General features: G+C 48.4%; 1 protein-coding gene across 2 annotated transcripts in view; it reads right to left on the reverse strand.

Annotated features, from left to right (window-relative positions):
• LOC120956700 (ATP-dependent RNA helicase glh-2) overlaps window positions 1-26,637 on the reverse strand; it is a 376,118-nt gene that overhangs the window by 257,714 nt on the left and 91,767 nt on the right. Inside the window, exon 1 of one of the 2 annotated variants that reach the window (XM_049608604.1) lies at window positions 12,508-12,519. The exons of the other annotated variant lie outside the window; for it this stretch is intronic. The gene's annotated coding sequence lies outside the window, so the exon portion shown is untranslated. Of the gene's footprint in view, window positions 1-12,507; window positions 12,520-26,637 lie in introns of those variants that run through there. 2 annotated transcript variants of the gene reach the window in all.

A 26,637-nucleotide genomic window follows, 5' to 3' on the forward strand; every position in this document is an offset into this window, starting at 1 on the left:
CCTTGTCCCTCTGTGCTCGCCCCATCCCCAACGAGCTGCTGATTATTTATCACAACTTCACGTCTTTCGTATTCCTCCTCGCATCAGACATTCGTTTCGCTTCTTTCCCTCTGGTCTGGGGGGCTTTTTCTGATTTTGCATTCCTATCTCTTCTGGTTTGGGCTCGATGCTCGACGATCGCGTCGGCCCGATCGCACACGACGGGAAAACCGAAACCTAATGAAGACATCTTAAAATTCAAATGAATATAGTAATCATTTTAATGCCCCCATGAATAGTTTTCAATAAAGAAAAACATATATTTATTAAGTCGGAGGCGCGCAACCCTGGTCCCAGACCGTGCCGGTAGCGAAGTTCCCGCGGGCGGAGGGAACGGTAAAAAGGAATCGACACACACACACAGTATCCCATCGACCACCGTGCGCAACGATGGAGGTCTGTCTTCTGGGGTGTTTCTTCTATTCGTGTCAGGTTGTCTTATTCGCCTGGTCTTACACACTCTTGCTCTCTCTATGCCCTCCTGTCGATATGCAGAGGTTAGGGTTTTCTGGCGAAAGAAGCGAAACTTCCCGAAAAACACAAGACAACGAAAAGATCGCATGGTCCAGCTTGTCTGAACTTCTTCACATCTGCTCTATATACCCGCGAGTTGAGGCGGGCAATTCGCGTTTCCAGCGTGGTGTAGGTCTCCCTGAATACGACTCCACTACAAAAACAACGAAATTAAACGCACCCATTCAGGTAATGATATTGTACTCGCAATGCTCCGGACAGATTAAAACCTACAATCAGGTTCGCCGCTTGATGACCGTTCAAGAACTGTCGCTTTGCTGGAAGAGGCTCCGCCGCTTCGTTGTACCATCCAGCACGCCGCGCACGAAACAGCCCGTCAAGGTCGTGTCCAAAGCTCTGACATCTTCATTGGAGCTTCGTTTGCTCGAGGTGCTTCGGTTCTCTGTTCTTCTTTGCCGTAAATCCTCTTAGCGAGTCGATGACTCATAACCGTAATGTGGTCATAAAGCCGGAGCTTCTGAAGAGGAATTTGGAAACACTTCGTTGCGAGGAGGTTGAGAATTAGATTAACCCATTAGACCGATGGTTCCGTTCGGATTCCTGTTTGATGGATTTACTGACGACTATTATGACAGATCGCCACGTACAGGTGAAATTATCTGAATGTTTTCTTTTCCCCGGGGCGCCTACCCACTTTGAGGATCACTTGGAAGAAGTATGACCGGTTGGGGGATAATTCCTCGTTGGATTTCGGCGACAAGGTCGATGCAAAGGAGTGCCCACCCACCTTGAACATGTTTTGCTGCTGCAAACAGGCCACTACCATTAGCTCACCCTGAAGAACTAACAAATGTCCTCAGAGGCATCTCATCCCAGCAGCAGCAGCAGCAGCATTTGCATAGACGCACGTGGATTAATGAACCTTGAAGATCGGTTACCCGGGTGACGCTAATCAATTTGATGGATCGTCCCACTGATTAGCTTACGGTTATGTGCGTGTAAGTTTAATCGTCTGGAAGTCTGGTGGCTTAATTTTTGGCAGCCCTTCTCCCACCCGGCCCCTTTTCGCGTCTCCGCCGGAGGGTTGGGATTGATTTAGATATGTTTCCTTTTTGTTTCTCCCAGTGTCTCGGGCGAACCGGGCAAATCCGGGCCCACCAACGACGCGACTCGTCTCGGTGGCGGATTCCTCGGCGGCTATGATCAATGCCTAGCGAACGCGAAGAAAGCAAACAGATAGACGAAGTAAACGAGAGAAATAAAGAGAGAAAAAGAGAGCAAGATTGCACACAACTTGACTGCCATATAGAAAAAAGGGCAGATCTGCGATCGCGCTGCCTTTGCTGGGAGCTTATCGTCAACCGATAGTTTGCCCCTTTCGCTCGGACGAATCACTCCCAGCTCTCCAACCTCTCCATCACTTTACATCGACCCAAAAAAAGGCACATACACATAGCCAGAGGGAAAAGGGAAAGAAAAATTAGCGGTAAATTTGATTCCCGTAAATGTCCACCGGGCGGCGACAGGGCGCAAGGGAAGGCACCAGCGTATCAAAGACCTTCCGGGCCTTATATGCCGAGCCTTGGGTACGGGGCGCACATCAACAGAAACGACCCCGCGCGATGAAGACCCTCGCGCGCAACGAAGGCCGCCGACGACGAACGGAAACGTGGAAAAATTTACAACTCAATTAATTTACACCTTCGCAATGGCCGATCGTTTGCAGGCTGCACCGCTTGCATATGCACCGCCGTGCCATGTCGTGCATATCTGGTTTTGTGACTGTGCACGGTGCATGCCAATTGCCAGCGTGCTGGCCACCCACGTCGCAGTCTCGGGTGCTCGGGTGCATGGCAACAGAAGAGAACGAGCGTGAAAGAAAGGCAACGACTTGAGCGCCCAAAGACGAGCGTTTCGAGCTGCGCGTATAAGCACGTCCCGAAGGGTTGGTTGGCCGGCTTTCCTTCGTCGGCCGGGTCTCGCCGTAGGTAACACGTAACAAAGCCAAACGAAACCGATGCAAAGACGATTTGGCGAATTGATGTCCGAGTGCGAGAGATTTGTGGCCGATTTTATAAACCGTAATAAGCCATTTGTAGGGTTCGCGTTCGAATCGTGACACATGCGAGAGGCGAACGGTTGGACCCGTGCAAATGAGGTGATAAATTTTACTCACGCGGGGGATATTACATGCCTGCCTGGTTGTCCCACTGGAGTAGCGATGAAGTAACAGGTTTGGTCTTTTTTTTATTTTGGTCAGTACACAAGGAAGTCATTGTACTGTTTGTGTCATTAGCTTGTATCGATTCCACCGGGCGGAGGTTCCGGAGTTAATTGTACACCGTGGATTGTGTTGCCTGTGTTTAATCGTCTAAATGTCATGCGTTGCAGGCGATCAATGTCATGTTTGTTAGATGTCATGTCTTGCAAGGTTTTGTTTGTGATCCTTCAAGCTATTTATATCCGAATCCCACCATCGAAACATCTGGAATGTTCGGAACTGCAGAATGAACGAAATCTCACAGAGGCAAAAAAGCAGCTTGAAAAGTCAGAGGGATGGAAATGTACACAAAGCATTAAAAACAATACAAAATTGCAACATAAAACACACAAAACAGCGAAGAATTGCATCACGTCGTGAGTTTGCCTCCTCTTTGACGGTCCCTTCCTTCCTTTCGCGATCCGAGCGCGAGAGCTTCGTCTTAATTATCATCTCACATTTCAATTAGCAAGCTCAAAGCAAATCTAATAAAACTCCACCAACGATCGCTCCCCCAAACCCTCCATCTGCTGGTCATAACTCGCGGCACGTTATTATGTTGTAAATGAAACGATCAGCTTCTCGCTCCTAGCCAGCCCACGGGCTGCAACCGCCCGCTTGCACAGTTTCCCATCGCAGACGCAACATCAAACACACCATTCGTTGCACGGCCGCTTCCACCCGAAACTCCCCCGAAAACAGCATTGACGAACACCTCATCTTCCGCACAAGCCCGGGCAGCCAGATCCGTCTGATGTGTTTACGATTCAATTCCGCTCGCTTGCTGGAACGGAACGCGAGCGCTCCGCACAGCATACGCCACCCGCTCTCTCTGCCTGCCTGTACTGCAGCTTCACCCGAGGGGTGTTGGGTGCGCTCGATTTGGGTGGTCCCAAAATGGTCTCCATATGTTGGCTGTTGTGTTTTTCTCCCTCGACTGAGCGCGCTTTTACAGCCGCTGGGGCCATCGGTGTGGTGTTGAAGGTTTATAGAAGGCCCAACACAACAAAGCGGCCTCAACAGCGGCAGCAGCAGCAAGCGATGAAGCGAGCCGGCAACCGTGAGTTACGCGAATGTGAGCGCGCACGGTGGCAAACACTTCTGGTTCCCAACATGGGCAGCCGCTTTTTGTTGTTGTGCTGCGTTGTTCGCGTCTTGGTGTTCTCGCACCACTGCCCTACAGCCCTAAATCTCCGGGCTCTTGGCAACGTGCTTGGAAACGGGACTGACGGGGAAAAGTCCCACCGGATATAAAGACATCGGGAGCCTTCCAGACTTCCAGCAAAAATCTTTTTGAGGTTTCATTTTCAGCCCAGGATTGAAACAGAGCTCAGAGCTGATTTGTCACCGTGTTTCGTGACAGTCTGGGCCAAAACAACAGCCTGCCTCTGGGCCAATTCCAATCAAGCCGCCCACATAAGGCAAAAGGGAAAAGATTTCGATCTATTTGTCTCTATTAATGTCACGCCAGCAAGTGAAAGCGTCCGTCCTGGGTGGAATGTCACCACGCGACGCCGTTGGCATCGGTTGCACGTGATCGCGATTGAAGGGTGCGATACTTGCGCCAATTGCGCCGGCTTCGCCAGCACGCTTCACCCAGTGCGTGCGCCAGGGAATTGAGCCGATCCGATCGGAAAGCGATCCCCATTTCGGGTCATTTGTCCGTAACAGATTGAAGTTTGATGGGCGTCAAGAAGTGATTACAAAATAGATCCCTTTTCTGTTCACTCTGTTTATGGCAGCGGGTGCATTTCTTCTGCCGCTCTATCGCTCTCCTTTTTGGTAGCTATCATGATCGATGGCTAAAGGAATCTTAATAAGACGGAAAGGTGTTTTCGAGAATCTTTCCGCAGTTCCAATTTTGAAGAGACGGCCAATAAACCCATCAAATGGTATTCATATTCGTAGCCTAAAACAACTGCAAAATGACATTCCATTCCAAGTGGCTTTATGTTTGTCTAGATGAGCGAAACACGTTCGACCGTTCGTGACATAACCTACAAATTGCTGTAGATGTAGTTCGAAAATAGGTTGATTGGGCGTGTAAGCGTCCACAGGGCTCATCAAAAGTCCTCTTTTATTGCAATCTCGGGCTTAATCTGCCGGGAGGGATAAATAAAATGAAACGATCTCATCAGCCAGGGTGGCCCAGTGTTGGATAAAGCATCCATAATCTACCCTTATCCAACGTCCCATGCTTCCCCGTCGCTCTGAAACAAGCCGACGCGATCAATCGATCATTCCTCGCTCGCATCGCAGAGGGGAACGCCGGGATCGCAGGGCAGATCAAGCTCGTCCAAAGCGCATAAATGAATAATGTAGGAGTTTTGCGACGATGTTTCCAGCCAATAAAACGCACAATAAAATCAAACGCATCCACGCACCACAATCAATCAGTCCACGATCGGGTTTATCGTTTCCCCCATCTCCCTTCCCCCTGCGCTTGGACCGCTTCGTCAACACTTGCAACGCAAACAAAACCAAAGCCCGTGGCCGTAAAATTGTGACACTTTGATCGTAAAACGTTTCAACGCAAACGCGGGGCGTGGGGAAGAAATTTGATCTCGGGGTCCCTTTTCGATCCCTACCCGCCGCAGCACAACGACGCCGGCTTTCCTTTGCGCTTTCACCTGTGCGCGTCCTGTGCGAATAAGACTGGCAACTGGCCACAGTAACACTCCCTGGCTTCGAACGTTTAGTGGCTATTAAAAACACATTTAATGGGACAGCAAAAAGGGTAAGATTTCGCCATTTGATAACACCTGCGATTATCCGCGATGTCCGCTAACAACGCCGTCAAGGTTGTGTGGGTCAACGAACGTGCGGTGATGCTGTGTGTGTTTTTGTGAATTTGTTTGTTTGGATACAGATTTTCCTCTCCGATCACATTTAGCACACATGCTGGCAGTGTCTGTCATCGTCTTGATAAAACCACACAATGCTCGGAACATGACTCATTAAGCCTTAATGAAGACATCAGCCCGCAAATGATTCGCAGGCGGCAAACAGTACTACATACAGCTCCATCAGCACTGTTATCAGCATGACGTCTAATTAAATCGCTTGATTAATCAACGCACGCCCCTTCCGTGCGTCCTGATGCTTCCGTGCTCTCACGCTCTACACGATCATGTTGTACGCGGTGGTTGCTTTTTTCAATTTCCCTCGATCAATTAGTGTTAAACAATATACTCCAGGCTGCACACGCATTCGCAGTAACGAGTTGCAGCTGGATAAATAAACATACAAATGGAAAGTAACGCACATTAATTTCGTGGTTTTGGTGGGAAAAGGAAGTTTTTCATCTCATCACACTTACAAAAAAGCGTTGTTGAGGATCGGCGACATCCTCTGTGCGCCAACAGAGGATCAATTAAAGGCGGTAAAATCTTCGTCAACACGCTGACACATGTGTAAAGAGTAGAAGTGGACTTAAGCCACGAACCCAACACTATCCTGTCGCACAATGAAAAGCAGCTGTGTGAAGAGGCACTGGTCACAAGCATGATCGAGCGTGGAAAGTGGGAAAAGGATTGTGTAACGGTTCAAAAAAAACGAACAACGAACAACAACCACACAAAACAACCTGCCAACAACGTACGCACCTCCGACCGGGAGGGCCTTTGGAGTATATTTTCTCCCGCAACCTCCTCGCGCACCTTCCCGTGGAACGCTATCGGACATCTTCGTTCGGGTTTTGGCCGACCGTTGTCGTCCGACCACTAATTAACTCATTAACATTTCTATTTCCTCCACCGCACCTGTCACAGGCTCACGGGCACACCGGGAGATGACGCTCCTCCTGTCCCGGTGCTGAAGCAATTGCCCGTACGAACGACATTCTCAGCTGGAAGGAAAACATGCCCGATACGATGCTACTGTTCACCGGCTAGGGCTACCGGTTTTTTGTTAGCCTCGTCCCGCGAACGGCTTTAATTCCATGAATTTGGGGAACAAAACCACCTTTACCGCCTTCCCTGGACGCGATGCTGCTGGATCATTGGCTAAGCAGCGTCGCGCGTTCGTCCCCGCATCTGGGTGACATCAACGAGTGTTGATCGCCCGGCGAAGCCTGCCTCGAATGACGCACTGCAAAACCGTTTCCTTCGTGAGAATGGAAACCTGTCGCCAGGGGGAAGCCAGCAACGACAACGACGAACGAGAAGAAGACGCTGCCAACGACACGCGCAAATCGCAACCGGGAGTGGTCAAACCCTGTACCTGCTGAAAAAAATGGACAGCAATTGTGTGCAACAGTTACAGTTGCAACGAAAAACACCAACAGTTAGCAGGCGACGAACCCGAAACCGGTCGACAGACTTCTCGCCGCACACCATCTTGTTCCCGGTGAGGTTTCCTCGCCGTGCAATGGTGGAATTGGAAAGGAAGAAGAGCTCAGGGTAGGGGAAGTAAAAATTAAAATTTATGAAGTGTGAATCGATCACGGGAGGGTCGGGTATGACCATTTCCTTTCCAGTAATGTCTCTTTTGCTTTCTTCCTTCTTGTTTGCGGAAAATCTTTGCTGTGTGAATCAATACCGCATTTTTTGCTCAGCAAAGATCTCACATTTTATAACAAATTTGATCCACAATGCTCACAACCCCCTTCTGCCCAACAACCACTTCCTAGAAGCGCGTGATTAATCGATAATCGGCGCGTAGCTGAACCACAAAAACATGACTACGAGATGCTCAACCGCCCCTTGATCGTGCTGCTGCGCCTACGCGCCCACAACCAAACCCACGGCCGCACGATCCTTCGGGCAAATCGGGTGACTTCATTCGGGAGGATTTATAGGTAGAGCGTGTAGCTGTGGCGTAGCGGCGAACCCTCCCCTGCAAGCCTTCGCCAAATTCGGGCAGGCGAAATGAGCAGAACCTGCCATATGCGCGGGCTGTGGCTGTCGTGCGATCGTGCGATCGGGTGTGGGTTAGCGCTAATGTGGTGCGATCAATTCGCTTCGCTGCGGAATGCGTTCGCCGGCCCCATTATCGGGAATGGGCATCATAAAGTGCCTAATTCTGCGCACCGACCGCTCGATCGAAGCCGACATTAATGTGTGAGCAAATTATCACATCAATCTGACCCGGCGGTGGTGCGTTGAAGCGCTTCATTTCGGTCACTTCTGATGGTGGCGATGATTATCGGCTGGGTTTGTCGGTGGGAGGATGAGCTCGATTGAATGTTTCGTGAGTTTTTAAAGATTTGTGTATCTATTTGAGGAATTTATGTCCGACTTCCAACACGGGAAACGTGTCCGAAACGACTGCACTCAACCAAGAAGCACCGAGAAACGATTTCCAGCAAGCTGGTTTCCAAATCGAATAGCAACTTGTTCTATGGTACGTCAAACTCACCAACCTTCAGCGACCCCTCACAATCACTGATCACTCACGCAACATCGCTCCGCAACCGCAAACGCTATTGCGTGAAGGGCAGCTAAGGGCATTCGACCGTAGATCAGAAAGAGCATCGCCGCTGACGCTGACTGTATTTCCCTCCCCAAAACCACCCGCAGCCCCGGCCAGTCGGTGCATTTTCTAAACGATTTTCCATTCTTACGGACAGGTTCGATTGGGGCTTGTTAGCGCTAGCGCTCACGGGCGAAACGGGTGAGGAAACGTGCCGCGTGCTAGTTAAACAAATTGACATTATAATAAAAATGCAAACTAGACTCGGATTCGCTCGGATCGCCCGCTGTCTGTCTAGCCCGTGCAAACAAAAAAAAACCTCTCTAGACGGTCGGGTCATCGGGCAGGGCGCAAGGCAACAGGGGACAGGAAAGTGTCTCGTGGTGGAAAAACGTAATGCAAAGAAAATTGAACCTCCAGTCAGCTGGACTGGATCTATCTCGCTCTCTCCAGGGTTTGGTCGCTCCCTAAGACAAGGGAAGAAAACCAACCAGTGGAGTCGGTGGAAGAGCAAAATGGACAGTTTAATGTCTCACGTGACGTAAAGAAGACGGTTTGATGCGCGGGGCAAAGAATTCCACAACGAAAACGAAACCCGCCGGCCGGACGACGAACCCCCCGTCGAACCCTGGGGGGCGACTTTTCGTACGAAAGTGCATTTTCGCGCGCTTTACTCGAACGCATCCGGGATGCAGGCCGCAACGAGGGAGGTCCGCGCACGGTTGTGTGCATAAGGCCGCGGATACATTCAATTGTCAGAAGCTATTACTGGGCAGTTGGATTGATTGATTTGCGAGTAGGGAAACGAGCGCTAGTACGAGTGGCGTTGTTTGGCTTTGGGATAAACGTTCCCCCCCCCCCTCCGATGCTGCATTTGCGGTGGATGGCAGCCCAGCAGAACCAAAGCGTAGACAAGCTTCCGCACACGGCGCGGTTTGCGAATGTGAAAACAGACGGAAACCGCGGAAAAAGAAATGGATGACAATGGTGAAGCAAAAAAAAAGGGAAGGTGGAATAGGAAATTGCCTTACCGGGGAGAGAAACATAACAATTGAATGTTGGTTGTGTACAGAAAGTGACGTAATTTCAAGCACAAAACGTGGAAACAACTCAAAGTTGAAGGTTTGTTTAGTTTTACGGTACGATTGATTTAACTCTAAAAATCAAATAAAACTCTTCTGCCCATAAAATACCCTTCACAGTCGGCCATACATTTATGTTCAAGTGTGATACTGTCTGCATCATTAGTTAATTGGATACCTTCCAGCGGCTACAAATATACGATCCTTTCTTCACTTAACTTTAACAACCGAAAGCTCCCGCCAACCTTAACACCGTTGTCAATTATCTCCTTTCATGCCTTAACTAAGCACACACTCACACGCGCTCACACACGGGTGACGATTTGCGTCGATTCGTTCGCTCCGCTCCGTACAAATGTGATAATTCTTCACCCTAGCGCTTAATCATCGTCTACCTAGCCTTCACTAAAAACCCTTCATTTTGATCCGACCGCGCGCTCCGACGACGCTGGCATCCCTCCGCTCGCTAATTAGTGTCGTTTTCATCCTCAATAATTTAACCCCTATTTATGGTGCGGGAGCCCTGCGGTACACCTCGACTCGTCACACACACACACACTCACACAAATCAGCATCATCACGACGCACACGGCGACACTCGCGGCACATTCATCTACAAAAACGGCTTCCTTTTCGGAGGCTCTCCTTTCCGGCCTGCTGCTGCTGCTACTACTCCAAGTGCTGCAGGTGTCGGTTCGTGCCGGTGTGTTGACATTCGAAACACATGGACCGTGAAACTGACCAGCTCGATGAAACTGGTGCCCGAGCGTAGGACAGTGTTGCGGGTAGAGGGATGAGCGAAGAAAAAGTACAAAAACCGCAACCAATCTTTCGGTCAGTTGTGTTTGCCGATAATAAATCGTCGCGATAAAATGGCCAATAAAACATTCGAACACACGATAACCGCGACACACCGTTAAAAAGGCACAAAAAAGGGACCGATTGGTCGCTTCCGATCGTGTACTTCCTTTTCGTTGCGCTGCGGTCTCTCCGTCGTTGTTTGGGTCATCTGACCCAGTAAGCAAATCTTCTCCCAAGCAACACACACGCGCACGACATTGCGCATTCGTGTCAACCCACCCCGGGAGTGCCCGGGCTTTATCTCAAACATTCGACCGCCCAACAGCCGATGCGCTACTGTGCTTAATTAATAAATAATTAATTATAATCCCGTTCGGGGCTATCTATTGGAGCTGCCCGAGAAGCACAGCGAGAGCCCTTGAGCGGCGGTTCTTCTCTCACACTGTGCCCTGCTTTCCATTCCGTCCCGGGGAACCCGAACCCGGGCAACCGAATTCCGAACCCGACACAACCTGTGTGCGAGCTCTAAATTGAGCCCTTAAACGGCACCGGCGCGGTAGGTAAATTGATATGTTCCGATCATTTCGGTAGAAAGTATTGCCATCTCTCTCCTCTACAGCGCATATTCTCGCTTTCTCGTTGCTCCGTTTGCGACTTTCCGTCATCAATTTCGTTTCGTTCCAGCTTCATTCATCGCCCCCATTGACCATAGCCGCGCTGGCACGTGAGAAGCGCCGTTGGAAAAAAGGGATAAACAAAAGAAAATACACGCACACACACAGGCGGGCATGTGCGTGGCTAACACGAACCAGCCAAAGATAAGAACGACGAGCCACAGCCAGTAATTAACGGGGCTGGATAGACGTAACCCACGGGGATCGTTATGCAGAGCCGGCGAGGCTGGCGCACTTGAGCACCCAACAACAACATAATTAATTAAGATGTCTGGTACGATAAGCGATGTCACCCGAAAAAGAAGCACGGTTCGTACGACCGCAAATGAGGACATCCCGTTGGAGGTCTTACTAGGGTCTTGCGGTGAGCACAGGAAACACTTCCGCCTGAGAGGCTTTCCCAGGGACGTGTTGACACCTCTTGTGATCTAATTTTTATCATCGATTGATTGTACTCCTTATGAATTCTATGCTCTTATGTCTATTATTAGACCTTCGTTCCAGAATCAACCGACAACATCTCTTACATAAACGAGCATTTTTCATCTTAATCACCCTTTTTGGGTTTCACATTCGCAATTCTTCGCAGAGCACCACCGAACTGTCAAACTTGGCCAGGGCTTCTCAAGTTCCCGCCAGGGGGAAAAGGGAAAGTGAACCTCCACCCAAAGACATAGCAGAGAGAGAGCGAGAGAGAGAGAGAGGGAGAGAGAGAGAGAGAGGGAGAGAGAGAGAGAGAGGGAGAGCGAGCGAAAGAGCAAGCAATAGGGAAGTCAGCATTCCCTGTGCCCTGTGGGGGGAAGGCACCCCGAGGGAGCCCCAAACTCTGGAGCCCGAAGCCTCGGACACACAACCACCGGTGCACGCTGGGTGGTCCGAGATGTCAGATGTGTGGTCTTTATTAATAAACTTGTACCACAATGCTTCTCGATATCATTCTTCGTCTCCGGCGCTGGGCCCGTCGGCGTTCTGGGGTCTGCTCTGGGACGGTTGTTGCTGTTGGTTGTGTTATTGTTTTTGATTTGTTTGCTTCTCTTTCTGTCTTTCTGCTTTACTCGCTACGTGTATTCACTCTGCCGCACTGGACATTGCCGTGTGGAGTTGCTTAATATCTTATGTTTTTTTCGCCCTATCCGTCTTTTTTTCCTTTTTTGTTTGCATGTTTTGCTTCCCGTGCCTTTTTTTTTGCTCTGTTTGTGTTTGTATTTGCGAGTGTTTGTTGTGTGTGTGTTTTTTGCCTTTTTGCGTGGCTTTGTGTACAACTGAACCTGGAGAACTGGAGGATCGTGGAGATTATGCCTCCCGGACTTCCTTACTCGTGAGAGACGCTGGCCGCCCCAAAGGCTCACAAAATTAAGTAATTATTTTCTGCTGCCCGGGCCGTGTTGCATTACAAATTGTTTACGGCCGAACGAAGGGATTTATAGGGCAAATTTCAAAAACCAACATTGAATTATTGTAATCATTGCCACTGCAGCCGAAATAAATGTAGGAACATTTGAAACAATAAAACAGTCCACGCCACACGCAACGGCCCCTTGGCCCGGCGTGACTCACCGTTGGTACTGCTTCGGGATATACCCAACGGGCGAGTCGGGCGACGTTCGTCTCAAAACAGAATCGTCAAGAAGCGCATTCGTAGCGCTCGTTTGGAGGAAGTATCCAAACCCCGGGCCGAACGTTTTGCCGGATGAACGAATAAATTTCCATCTAACTGATATCCACTAATTCCGTCCATCGTTCAAACCGTTCGAATTAGGCTTTAACGATCCGGTTGGTGAAGTCAAGCGAACCACCCAAGTGACAGGAAAGGGAAAAGAAAGAGAGAGAGAGAGATGACAATATAGCAAGAGTTTTAATTAAACAGTTAAAAGATTGTCAACAAATTAAAGGTTTTCAGGTTTCATTAGTCGAGCTTAAGACGATCGTTCGAGACTTTACAGAAAAGTTGATTATAGTTATTACAGTCGTTTACAGCTTCTTTCAAAACACGCCGTAAATAAAGTTTATCAACAAACCGACTGAGATCGGCAATTATTTCTCTTGTGGTCTTTTCTTTAATGTCCAACGTTTTTTGTTACAATCGTTTGCTTTAATGCATCATGTAGTTTTTCGTCTTTAATTTGATAAATGCGTTTAATGTCTTGTACTACAGAAAATTGATGTTTCAAAATTAAGACAAAGACTACCGGTCACGGGGAAAATGAATCCCATCGATAAACGCGGCCTGGGCAGAGGAATAACCACTCATGACAAAAAGGCAGAGAAGGAGAAAGCCACCCATCCAACATTATCGATCGTAATTGTTAGCAGCAATTAATAATAATTATGATTATTATCGCACTAATCACACACATACACACTCGCTCCCGCGTACTCCACTGAAGGCGGCTACCGAAACGTCACGGTTGGATTTTGACGCTTGGTGCACCACTAGCAGGAGGGCTACTAGCCAGCACGTATGCGCCAGTAAGGTATGGCGTGAAAGATAACAGTTTACCGTGGAAACCTGTCCACCCTATTTTGCCCGCCATTTGCTAGTGACGCAAGCGACGGGTTTGCGTATCCCGTTTGCGGAAGACATCGGACCGCAGGGAAGGGGGCTTAGCAAAAACCAGTGCCCGGCGGCCAGTCCACGCCTTGGCGTTACATTTCTCTTCCTGTCTGATTGATTTACAGCAAATGCTTGACTAGCTAAAATGCACCTTGCGGCGGCAAAAGGCATCGGCTCGGGGCTATCTATCGGTCATTTATCAACTCGGGTCGCCCCATCCTGTGTCTGCAAATGGCAATGCATCACTGTATCGATTCGATAGTTACCATTAGCTCACGCATCTTCGCGCGCATGTCGCCCGAAGCTAACTGGCATTACTGGGTCCAGTGGCTAACAAGTACGTTATGCTAATTTCCTGTCTTTTCCCTATGCGTGAGCATGGTGCTGTGTGTTTTGCACCGACACACCGACACGTTGCACGATGGGTGAGATTAATGACCGGGCCGACCCTAATTCACATTGATCAATTGGTGTTTAGTTGATCGAGACATCAGCTAATTAATGTGAGTCCATTAAATCTGGACCGTTCTGGACTGGGTGGCCTCATCTGTAGACGAGCTGTGATATGATTCGCGCTGCTCTACTGGCCCTAAATGAATCTTTTCTTGACTATTGTAGTCAGTTTTGCAGGTGCAAACAAGTGTGACACATTGTTGCTTAAATAACTTGACAACTTTCCCTTCGTTCAGCGACATGACACCGCGCTAAACTGATTTATTTGTCACCTGTGTAATCTTGTTCTACTTCCACTTCACGCTATCCCCAACACCAAATCTAAGCGCCACGATATCTCCGCTAATATGTTTAGCTACATTCTTGCACATGCTAAGGCCACCATCACGCCAACGACCACCTAGATCGACACCGATAGTAGATAGACCACCCCCTTGATAGTGTGAGTGTCATATAAACACGCCACTTAGATTGCTTGCGCTGCGTTGTACAGGCGATCGTTCTGCCGAAACCACTTATTAAGTGTGCTGCAATTAAATGGCTTAATTACCGACCGGCGCACCGCATCGACTCCCTCATTTGTACACTGACGCCCATTTATAATCCACCCCGCTCGGAGGCGGTCGCGGTACAACCATTGGCACTCAGTTATCTAAATTGATTTCTCTTTGCTTGGAGGTACCGTGGGGGGATGGGATGGGGTTAAAAAGTGGCTCCTAACAAGTCAGCTTCCGGCAGCTTCTCGCACGAAAACATCGGCGCCGATAAGCAAATCTCCGCTAAGGCGTATGCAGCCGCCGCCAAAGCAAAAGCACCGAATGCACCTGAACCACCGACGAAGCTGGGCCAAACCGTCTGCAATTCGCGTGCATATTTGTGATTTAAGCTGACAGTCCTCACATAAACCAGCTGTGATCGGACGGTATCGAATGAATGAAAAGCATGTGTGTGTGTAGTGCGGCCTAAACCGCAGACGTTGGTCGCGGGCCGGTTTTAAGCGATGCGCCAAGTTTGTCCACTTTGGTGGTCACTGGAGTTAGCTTTCTCTCTCTCTCTCTCTCTCTCCCTGTCCATCAGACTCGTCGATTACTCTAGCATGCAGCAGTCACCAGTCCGTCCGTGCTGGCTCAAAAAACCTGAACCAAATGAGGAACCACCGCAATGTCAGCAAAGGCTCCGACCCCGAAAACGAGTTCGTTTCGAGCGGATTTTAATTGGAAGATGAGAAATGAGTTTATATTTTGGGGGATTATTCAAATTTATTTTCAATTTCCGCTAATTTGAATGCAGCCCCCACTCGACAAACGGGGACCCCGGCCCGACGCACGCAGGCTTGGGTTGGGAATAAAATAAATAAACAAAAAACCCCACCTCCGCCACACATCTCGCACAACCAAAACGCAGCTTCCGAAACCATGAGAAATTTATAACGCTAATAAATTGGCAACACACAAACATTCGCACACAAACACACGCGCAGAAAGATATGTGAGTGCCCTTTGCGTCGCCCACCACCCGTCCATTCTGCGCTCCTCGAGCATGCTGAGGTTCGGTTAAGATTGGCGATTAAAAATTATTGTTAATAAAAAACGATATCTTTGCGGGAGGGAGAAGCACGGCTTGAGTGGAAATTTGACCCCATAACTTCAACGTCCGAATGAAGATGCATTCGAGGGAATTGTTTCGAAACAGATCAAATGCACTTTTTCGCTGAACCTTCATATTTGTGGTTGTTTGTTGCAAATGCATCTCAATGAATGTCAAATTTTGAGAAGACACTCGGCACAAAAACCCAGCTCAGAATATCCGCTTTCCTTCCAGCAAGTGAGCTGGCAGCTGGCAGCTCCCGATCAGCTACTGGGCGGTGAGCTGGGTTGGACCCTAGCTGGGAAATAAAAAGGAAACCGATCATATACATATATTTTACATCCCGCACAGCAACACGGGTTGCGAGGCTGGCAGCAATCAAAAATCCAGCATGAACCATCAGGTCGAAGAAGTCGTCACAAATAATCCCAAGTTGGACGGAGCGAAAACGAATATTCAAATCGATAGGGACATAAATTGGATATTTAAAAAGGCGCACCATATTAAATCATCGCAACGATGAATAACGGCGGGCGGGACGGGTTCATGTATCCCGGGGAAGCAGCGGAAGCCGAATGAGTGAGAGAATAGAGTTGCAAATAAATATGTAAAGATATACGAAATAAATCAATTAATATCTATTCTTGGAAGTAATAAAATAATATACAATTCAGACTTTTGTTGATTGAAACATATAAAATATCAATTTTACTTGACACTGGTATCAGTTCATTAATGGGGAGAGACACTTACAGAAACCTTGAAAAGCCGTTTAATGTCTTGAAAATGAGGTAAATAATAATTAACTCATCGCTTTCGGTGGACATCTACACGAGGCAACAGCAATACCGCCCATTAGTGCATGTTCATTAGCTCCCGAATGACATTTTGCTAGGTCAACATTGTTGCCTCTAGCGCTCCGTTGGTTAATTGCAGCTACGGTTAATGTCAGATCCGTTCCTGCACAACTCACACACACACACAAACACACACACGACAAAAAGCCCCCTCCGGCCTGGGCTTCCAAACCATTAAACAATAATCATCGCGCAGAATCCAAACATTAACCGCTTCCCAAAATGGTCAAGCGCCGGACGCCCCGAAGAAGGGCAACATTTTGTCGTTTCGGTCTAGCATTTGCGCTCTCGTTGCACATGCGCGCGCGCGCGCCCGCTCGTGAGCTCGCTCGGCTGTGTTGGTGCACAACCTGTGTGTGCCGACCGAAGTGCATGCAGTAAAAAAAACGGGAGTGGAGCAACAAAAAAACAGGCGGTGGGGGCTTGATGGTTGACGTCTCGGAACGTCGCGAATACAACAACAAAAAAAAAAAACGACCGCAACTACTACAAAACCCGCTCCAAACTCTGCAGCAGCTGCGATGCCGAAATGCTCACACGTTCGCTGGTGGTGTGCGATTTGTTGCACTGCCAATGCATGGTCGGTTTGTTGCACTTGCACTGTGCGGACGTAATGGACGCACACGAATGCAATTGAACGCTCTTTCGCAAAACGGTTGTCATTTGCCACTTTCATTTCGCGAAACCATGATCGCTCGTGCACTCGTGCAGCTATTTTGCACCAACTTTCCAACCGCGTCTAGGTTGTGACAGGGGGCTGACTTTATCCCGTTCCCACACCCCGATCGGGTCTTATCGGGTAGCAAAAAAGCAGTACATAATAGCATCACGTGGCTGATACGAACCTGCTGCTCGTAATAAAAGTCATCGATTGACGAGATAAAAGAAATACAAAGATATTATCCCTTTCCATCAGGTTTATCCTTTGAACTTTCCGAGATGACCTTCAATGTTTAGCCTGAGCGACAAAGATTCAAGCCTGTTTTACTCTTTTCTTTATCTCCACTCCACATTGAAGTATCATTTGTGCATCAGAAATATCTTTCAATTGCAAAAATTGCTTCATTACACAGTCTGTAGTGTGGAGTGTAAGAGTGAGAGAGGTTCCAGCATTTCTCTCTCCTACTCGAGCAGCATATGTTGCAACCAGACCGGATTTGACTGCTGGTAGAGACATTGTGTACCAGATTTTTCGTTCTACCAACCCATCGCTGGATCGATCGTAATTAACCTCATCATTATCATTACCAGTCATTAGCTTCCCTAATGACCGAATATCAAAGTCCCGCATAACGAACGCATCTTTGCGCTTTTCTCCCTTCCAACCGCTCTTGTGGTGATCTATATCTTGGACGGATAACAACAGCAGTTTGATGTGAAAACAGGGCCCTGTCGAAGAATCTCTCCGCAATATCAATGCAGTTGCAAATCCCATCCCAAGCAGCAGGGAAAGAAGGGTAGCAGCAGCAGCAGCAACAATAACCATCATCACCAGCAGCAATAACAGCCGTAACGGTGGTGGTTAGTGTGGCGCATCTGCATCTGTACACATGTGGGAAATGGACAAACCAGATACAGAAGCAATTGATGAAATCTGAAGGTCCTAAAGCCGCTCAGCATGCAAGAGATGCCACTATATCCCAGGAATTGAAAGTAAAACAGTTTTAAATCCTATCAAAATAGGGTGAACAAGATCGATCCGACTGAAATGTGCCAATTTGTGGTTTCGCTAGAGGGTCATAAATATAAATTGCTTCCCATCACCACGACGAAGGGACACTCTTCGATTCAATTAGAGAGTAAACTGGCCGGAAAGGCAAATGACAGATTGAGTAGATTCGTAAATATTATTCTAATTATTCCCCCAGCATTTCTTACTCCATGCTGTAAATCGTTCGCCTAGCTCATCTGATGTTTCCAATCGTCCGGTCTTACCTGCAAAAAGAAGAAATAAACGAGAGTCCATTAGAATCAATTCTATTATTTTGCCATCAACTTAGCACGCACACAGAAGGCGGCCCCGGGGACCCTCCGGCCATCCAGGCGACAAGTCAATCGACGGTGAAATGTTAATGATTCGCTTGCCACCGTCGGTGGCCACAATCGCATAAATCCATTACTCACTCGCTCACTCGTGCCCCTTCCCAGTGCGTCCAGTTGGGGGCCATTGAACGGGGCAAGTGCAGCAGCAACAGCTGCTGCTGCTGCTGCAGTTAGCGTCCCATTGTCGGCGTACGATTTCCTCTCAACACCCTTGAGTCTTGTTAAAAACGCATAAATCTTGCCATCGAATCCGTGAAGCGGCGTCTCCCACCAACCGAACTTGCCCGATTATTAACAGCAATCTGCAGCCGTCCCTGCCAAACTGCCAACTGCCAAACGGGTGGACAGAAAACGGAAAGCGGAATTCGTCGATGCGGTTTGCCGATGTGGTTTAATTAAATTTAGAAACGAACGCCCAACCACAAAACCACCAGCCGCTGATGTGTTTGACATTTGCACCGCTAATAGGAGGGCAGTTGGCGAGGGCAGAATACATATAAAATAGGGCAAATTTATTTTAAAGTTTAAATTATTTTGATACTACAGTAAGTTGGGCGACCCTCAAACTGTTCGCAATACGTTCTCTTTCGCTTACGTGTTGCCATCAATAAATTAAAGCAGCAAAAAAAGCGCTTTCCAGATCCAGCTATGCTAGGTCAGGGTTGGGAATAACTCTGTACCACGGTAACGACCCGTCCTGAGCAGTTCCAGGACACAGCGGCTTTTGCTTAACTCCAAACACAACACCAACGCGGTACCAATTGAAGTCGATAAATTATTCAGCTTTTTTTTGTTTCAGCTGTCCCCTTCGGTTGGGTTCTGTCCCTCAGCGGCGATGAGGCGCACAGTTTTGGCGAACGCAACCGGTAGCGCAATACGCAAGGCATTTTATCCACCAGCCCGTCTGAACCTCGGAGTGATTGGCTAATCGGTGCGAGCTCAGCACAGAAACGGAAGGACGCACCACGCCAACGGAGGAAAACAATGCCGCGTGCAAGGACGGTGGAGCGTAGATTATTAAGCAATTTTTATGCGTGACAGTTGCTACGCTGTCGGTGGTCCAACGGCACGGCATGGGAGAGCTTTTGTCGCGTTTTGCTAGGGGCCACGCATAAGCCAGCAACCTGGGAGGGCACGGCACGGAAGCGACAGCTGATCTATGACTATGAGCTGAAGGAATTGGATATTGGAACTGGAGTCAGTAACTCATCGATAGGAAATTTCTGTCCCCTGACATCAGAAGGTGTATGAATCATTCTACAAACAAACTCACACAACCATTGGACACACCATTGAAGTACTTGGGCTCACTCGTCGTTACTCGTAACTTCATCAAATAAAAGCCCAAAACTCCCATCAAATCAATTCCCCAAATAGTTCCATGAATGATGCCTCTTCTCTCGACCTCCCATCGAATCACTTCATCGTTTGATTCGTTGATTCTCCCTTTCTCGTCCCTCACGTCCTCTATTAAAACCTTAATGCGCTACCCCACTTCGTCACCCATCAGATCTTCGGTGCGATCCCGCAGAGACTTTATTTATCTATCCCGGAAGATCATCTAAAACCGTTCGTAACATCTTAATCATCTAAACCTTCCAATTCCGAGGTCCGAAGATGCTCGGCCCCGACTTCCCCCGACGGTTCAAGAGGCGGCGGACATGTATACACACACGCGCGCGCCAGAAGGTGCCTGTCGGGTTACATTGTCGTGTGACAAACATTTCGTTTTAAACCGTCCGCGGCTCTCGTACGGATGGAAGGCAGGACCGAAGGCTGGGGCTGGGAGTCGTTCCTTTTGGTCAATGATATCTCTCTTTCCCTCTCTCCAGCTCAGTGGCTCCCTTTCGCGCCGCAGAGACCACTGTGTCGACCTACTGCTCCGGCGAGCGGGTGTGCGATCGCGATCTCCACTGACACAACAACAGCCGCGACAGCCTGCGAGGGAAGGGAAGGGACATTGGAAGTCCAGCCAGCCAAAGACGGCAAAACCAAAGTCTCTCTCTCAAACCCATATTCGGATCACCCAACGCGAACTTGCTGGGTGTCCTCGGTTGATGTGCGTCTTTATCTCGTTCTTATGTCCGTTCTCATTCGTTTTATGCCCGCAATAACGTCCGTATCTTGTTCCGTGTACCGTCCACCTCTCCGGCCGTGTCTCTCGCTCGCCACACACTGTCCTTTTGCGTGTTGCACAACGCTCCCGCTGCGTCTGTGACCACCTTTCGCTGCGATGTGGGCCAGGGGTTTGCGGGTTTGCGCTGTTTGCGTTCTTAATCTGGATAAATCATTTCCTAAATGGTTTATGTCTGTTTTTCTTTTCGATTGTATTTCACACCAAATCGAAACTACCGAAAAAGCGCTCAATCCCGCCCCGCTCCGCACGGCTGGGGTTCGGGGTCATGTTTCTTTCGAGTGTTTTGGAAGAAAAGTTTGGCACTTTTGGTTGAATAGAAAAGCAGGGAACCACAAACACACTTTGGAATAGTTCCCGACAGCACTGGAAAGATCAACGCGCACTGCCCGAAAGCGTCTTGCTGTACCTTCCGTCAGGCATAAGCAGGCGGGAGGGACGAAAGGAGGGACCCGTCAAGACCGAAACGACAAGACACCGACCGACCGACCGTCGGCCAGCACAGACAAAACGGAACGGAGAACGGGTGACGGTGTGACTCATAAAAAACAATATTTTGACATTTCAATCTAAAGAAGATTATTTTTTATGCTCCGCTTGCAGTTGCAGTTGTTCGTCGAGGTTGGGGTGCTGGGACGTGGTGAAGGTTGCCGACTGCCATTGTTATTGGCACTGTGGCTTAAGCATTAAGGTAGGGGTTAGGGTTGTATTTTATGAGTCTTGCTGTTGTGCCCAATGTGTTGTTTTGTTTAAAAAATAAAATAAATATTCAATGGCAAACTTTTCCAAAACTTTAATACTTTTTTTTACATTAAGAGTATCTTAAAATATAACGTCTTTACACAATTTATATTTAACGCAATGGTTTCATTTCCACTTCCAAAGTGCATGCAAAATCGCGATGAATGAATTTTTGTTTTATTACTCCCCTCCAAACACTTTGAACTCCATTTAACCCTCCCGAAACAGGCGATGCAACAGGATCGCATATGAGGCAGCGAGACACAGGAGGAGAATCACTTAAAACATGATACGGTCGAGCATAAAACTCGGCAATAAATTAATTCTCAATTTTCGAGAGTGAAGCGAAAAATGACCTGGCCCAACCAACGGCAGGGAGAGAAGCAGCACACACAAGCAGCAGTTCGTTCGATTCGACACACGATATCGAGTCCGAGCTGATAATGGTGGTGAGAAAGTGGCGAAAGGAAAAAAAAAACAGGGGGCAAGAGAGATGAAGGCTAACGAGCGGACAGCATTAGTCATGAAACAGCATAGTTATGATCGGATGCAAAACGCACCGAAAAACCCGGCGAGCTTGCGGTGTGTGTCGAATTGCATGCGTGAGTGACCGTTCCGATGTGTCGGTGAATATGACAGTGTGCACTACCACCCCATCATACCCCCCTGCATCTAACCGTATTATGACAATTCGTGTCCAAATATGACTAAAATGAGTTTGAAAATGGAAAGAGAAGGAAGCAGCGATTGAAGGGGGAGAGCCCGCTCCACCCGTTTGCCATGAGCCATCAGGGCTTAACATTGGGCATCGTTAGCACATTCGTTCGTTGCTCGGTACGCGGTACGCGAAACTTCCTTCCGTTCCTTTTTCCCGTGCCAAAGGCGAGCAGGATGAAAAACGACGCTACGCTCCAACTCCGAGACCACCCACGAAGCTGTGTGGACTCCAAGGCAGAGCCAAGTGCATAGGCCGAAGAATGGAGGGAAGACCATTGCGAACACGAATACGACGCGAAATGCACTCTGTGTACGCAAGTTGTGCCCGCGGACGATGCAGTGCAGTGCATTGAAGTGCATTTCACCATACAGGCCCCGTTTGTGTTTTGCCTTTCCGCTGTTGGCCCTAGAGCGTCGCGCTCGTTCCATGCTCGCCATGCTCGCAACTTCCATACGGTACATAGCTTCGTGTCACTTTTTATGAGTCGAGCCCATTAAACTCGTACGTCAGAGCGATCAACATTTGATTCATATGTTAATTAGTGTTGTCAGGGTGCACTTTGTCTTCTTTTTGTTTGTTGGTGGAAAGTGTACAATATGTAAACCCGTCCTCTAGGTGGTAGTTAAATTTGGTCCCAAGGACGCACCATACGAAACATGAATCTTTACTTAAGCTTTATGTTTACGATTGAAGAGGAATTTTGGTTGCATAAAAACGCAGAGACTTAATGATAAATTGTGCCTCATTGCACTCAACAGTCTAATCAAGTCTTTTAAAACGCCTGGCATGCGTACAAAGTCGTGATGATTGTATCTGCTTAATCAAGATCTTTACGATACGATTGCCAGCAAGCTGGGGGACCCCGGGTCTTTGGATAATTTATCGACAAGATTATTAATTTCAATCAACACCAAAGATTCGCCCCTCTTCATCTCGACGAGCTGAATCATGCACTTGCCGCAGCCATACTGTCCCCCAGGCAGCACTATGAATCTACCAATTCGCATATTTTACTCGCCACAACCAGCAATACACACGCACACACATACACGAGCCGGTAGCAAACACGAAATGTCAACCAGACTGGCGCACGATCGATCAAACGGTTCTCCCTCCTCTTCGCGAGCTAATAGATTAATCATCGGCATTCGGTTTCGAAGCTAGACGTCGATTTTCAATTAAAACATCCGCTAGGCACGCCGGCCTACTCACGGGACCTGTCACAGCAGCACCGCAGGTGATCTCACCTGTTATTAGAATTGTTAATCACGCGGGCGAGCGCTCGCGCGCGGACCCCGACGAGGACACGGACACGACTGTGGCTTATCGCAATCCCCGCTCGGCGTCAATGCCGAATAACAGCCCGGAACCGGATCCGCGTACGAGCATCAATCGAGCGGTGCGGAAAATCGACAATACTAACAAACAAAAAGGCCTCAGACAACACCCTACCCAACCAGGCAAACGGAAGGCCTGAGTAGCGTGTTTTTTTTTGTATATATTGCCCGCTACCGCCACCACGATTGAGCAATTCAATCCCGTCCAATCCCGGAGGCGGCACTTAATTACAGACGGTTGCAATTATTAAATTATTCCACCATCATCATCATTATCATCATCATCATCTTGAGCGATCTGTGCTCGCTTGCGACGACCACGCCGTTGCACGCACACCGCACACCGGATGTGCCAATGGGATGTGTGTATGTGTTTTTTCGCACACACACACACACTCATCCTTCACGTGTGCACTCGCATTTTCTCGCATTTTCCACGCCATTTTCCCCGTGCATCGTGAGCATCGAGCCAATTGCGACGGGTTTTTGCGATCGGTCGTGTCCCTCGCCATCGCTCCCCCTCGTCAGCTGCTTCTAGCCAATGATTTATGGATTAGAAAACGTGAATTAATCATCGTCGCATCAACACGTCGCGGCATTTTCGCGCACAGCACACGGTGCGGCGGCCACTTTTCACGGCACGATTAAAACTGATGTACGCTGGCGAGTTCGCGAGGCCGCGGAAAAATGCAGTAACGAGTTGGCGAGGCAATCTCCGACCCGGTCGGTCCACTGTGCGCCGACCATTAGCAGGTAATGATGAAATTATAACGTTCTGTCGCTACCGTGCTACATTTGGACGGTAAATCCGCTCCACGGACATCACGGACGACACCGGCAGCATGGGATCTTCTCGGTCTAAACTCCCAGGGAAACGCGCAATACGGTACGGTACGGCTAGCGAAACAGTTTTAATTGAGATTACGCAATCATCGCGTGATCATCGTTGGAGGAGCTTTAACGTGCCTGCACGTTGAGTGATTAGCCGCTCAAACGAGTGGAATGAACCGGCTGAGACACATTTACACTCATATCGATTTGCACAGTACACCATCTTATTGACAATGCATTGTGTTAGCGATCGTTTTGCTAGATCAAATGTCACCGATCGGCATTTCAATGTCGCATTGTTCAATTATGGCATCAATCTTTTGCTTATTTATGAGCCATTTCACAAACATTCTTCACATTCAGCTAATTAACGCAATCAGGAAGACTTTGAAGGTGATCAAATGCTTCGAAGCCCTTGATCGCATCGTCGTAAGGGTCACATTTGCACTTTAACCTACATTCAACCGAAACGTCACTGTAACATTTGGTCCTTCGAACCGGATTTATGTGTGATAATTGGCACTGCCACTGCTTGCTCTATTTCAACACGCCCAATAATGCGGGTTTAATTTTCTTCCGGTGGTTTTGCCTGTCGTACTTCGCCTTACAAGCAAATGAGTGTCACTTCTCCAGAAATCCTTAGCACCCTCCAACGGCACTCCTTCGCTCCAAAGCCGCCACCGGATTATGCGGAAAATAGCGCAAATTAAAACACCCCGTTACCAATTCTCCGAACAACCGTGAAGTCACTCGTAAAATTGAGGAACCGACCCAAAATACAGACACACAAACACACACACACATTAAGGCTAGGGGTTTGCCTGTCCTCGAAACACGACCTCGAGAACAGGCAAACGTCCCCCAAAAGGTCTGTGCGCAAATTCCCCCCCTTGTGAAGTTCGTCAAAAACTGCAACATGGAAGCAATTGCCAAGTGCGCGACCTGGGTGGTCCTCCAGGTCCGTGCGTCCGCCTCAGTACGTTGACTCACTCGTGCTCCGGGGACTGATGCATTGCTGCCTTCGCTTCCTGTTGCCGTAATATCCGCACAGGGAATCTCCCTTGTGTGTGTATTTTTTTTCTCTCCTGTTTGTTGCTCTCCCTCCCGCCAAAAACGGCTCACACCCGACACACACACACACACACCCGAAAGGGTCGTTACCGCAAGGTCCCCTTTGCGCCCATGAAAACGATGTTTTTTTTTTCTTACAGATGGGTTTTGGAGTCACTCAGGAACTGCACTTAAAATGCATACATTCCGGGTCCGACCCGTCATCCGTTTGGGCAGTCGCTTCTTTCTGGAGAAGGTTTTTAGTTCGACTTTGTTTCGGGAGGGGCATCTCTCTTTCTCTCCGTCTTCTCGCTCTGTCCGAGGAGTTCCCATCAAAAAGGGTTGAAGGGGTGCTTTGCATTCGGTAATTGACAAATGAATCATTTGCGGAGTGTAACGGACCTGAGCAGATAATATCTCGTGCGCCACAGGAGAGCACTGGGAAATTTGCCGCACACCGGGACTATACGGCGAGACATTACGCACTACGTTGAATTATTCATTCGATTTATTAGTTCTCATTGTGCGCGTTTTTTAGCTTTTTAATTAGACTCTTTTTCCTATACAAGCTTATTTGTTTTCATATCTTTTCCTATTGTGTGTGTTAGAATTGCTCTTTAACTGTTATTACCAGCTTTTGTGTAATGTTTTTTTGTTGTTTCTTTTTCGCCTCTTTTACCTCTCTTTTACATTTCCTTTCCATTGCTTACTTTCAGTTTCATTTTCACTAAAACCACATTCCACCTTTCTTAAGCCACTTCAGCCTCTTTACATTCTCTTCCAACCGTCTCCCAACCGCGCCAAACTCGAGCCTGGTTTTATGTCTCACTTAGCAAAGCCCCGAAACTGTCACGTACCCATCGCATCAAAAGCACGCACAAAAAGTGACAAATTTCAAAGTGTGCCGGGTGGGTGGGCAAAACCACAGCGAGACCTACCGAGGAGTCAAACGGCGGGGATTCGGAGTCAGACAACAGGGCAGGAGTGGTTGGAAAGGTCCAACCAGCCCAGAGACTTCATTGATAAGCCGAGCGAGCCAAAGAATTGACCGGTGAAGCAAACACGAGAAGAAACTAACCCAGTACCAACAGCTTGGCACCGTTGTTCTGGTTCCACAGTCGGCTCAATCAGTGGGCTTGCTCACTCGTGCTCTTCGTTTGAGCACTTTGGTTTGGTGCTCGATTCCTTTAGGTCAGTTAAGTCGTCTTTGCCCGAATTATGTGTATCTTTATGACATAATTTATACGCGCGCTTGAACGAGTTCGTGCCCAAAATAGAGGGAACAACAGTCAATCGTTCCCGTGCCGAGGCTCATTCTCGCCTCAACGGTTGATAAGTGACTGGAAGAGCGCGAGCGAGGTAGCCATTATAACATGCAATTTTCCATTAAAAGTTTAATTCCCGCTCGCAAAAACACTGATTAAAAAAATACCAAAAATTAATCGGATCAAGCACGAATGTTCGTGATCATAACATCATAACCTCAATGGGTGACTGTACAGCATAATTAATTTGGGGAAAATAATTGCACCAACATGCATGCTTCCCTCTACGAACGTTTCACCCCGCCACGATGCAGTGAAGAACTCT

This window comes from Anopheles coluzzii, chromosome 3, assembly GCF_943734685.1.
Source record: "Anopheles coluzzii chromosome 3, AcolN3, whole genome shotgun sequence".
Classification (NCBI taxonomy): Eukaryota; Metazoa; Arthropoda; class Insecta; order Diptera; family Culicidae; genus Anopheles; species Anopheles coluzzii.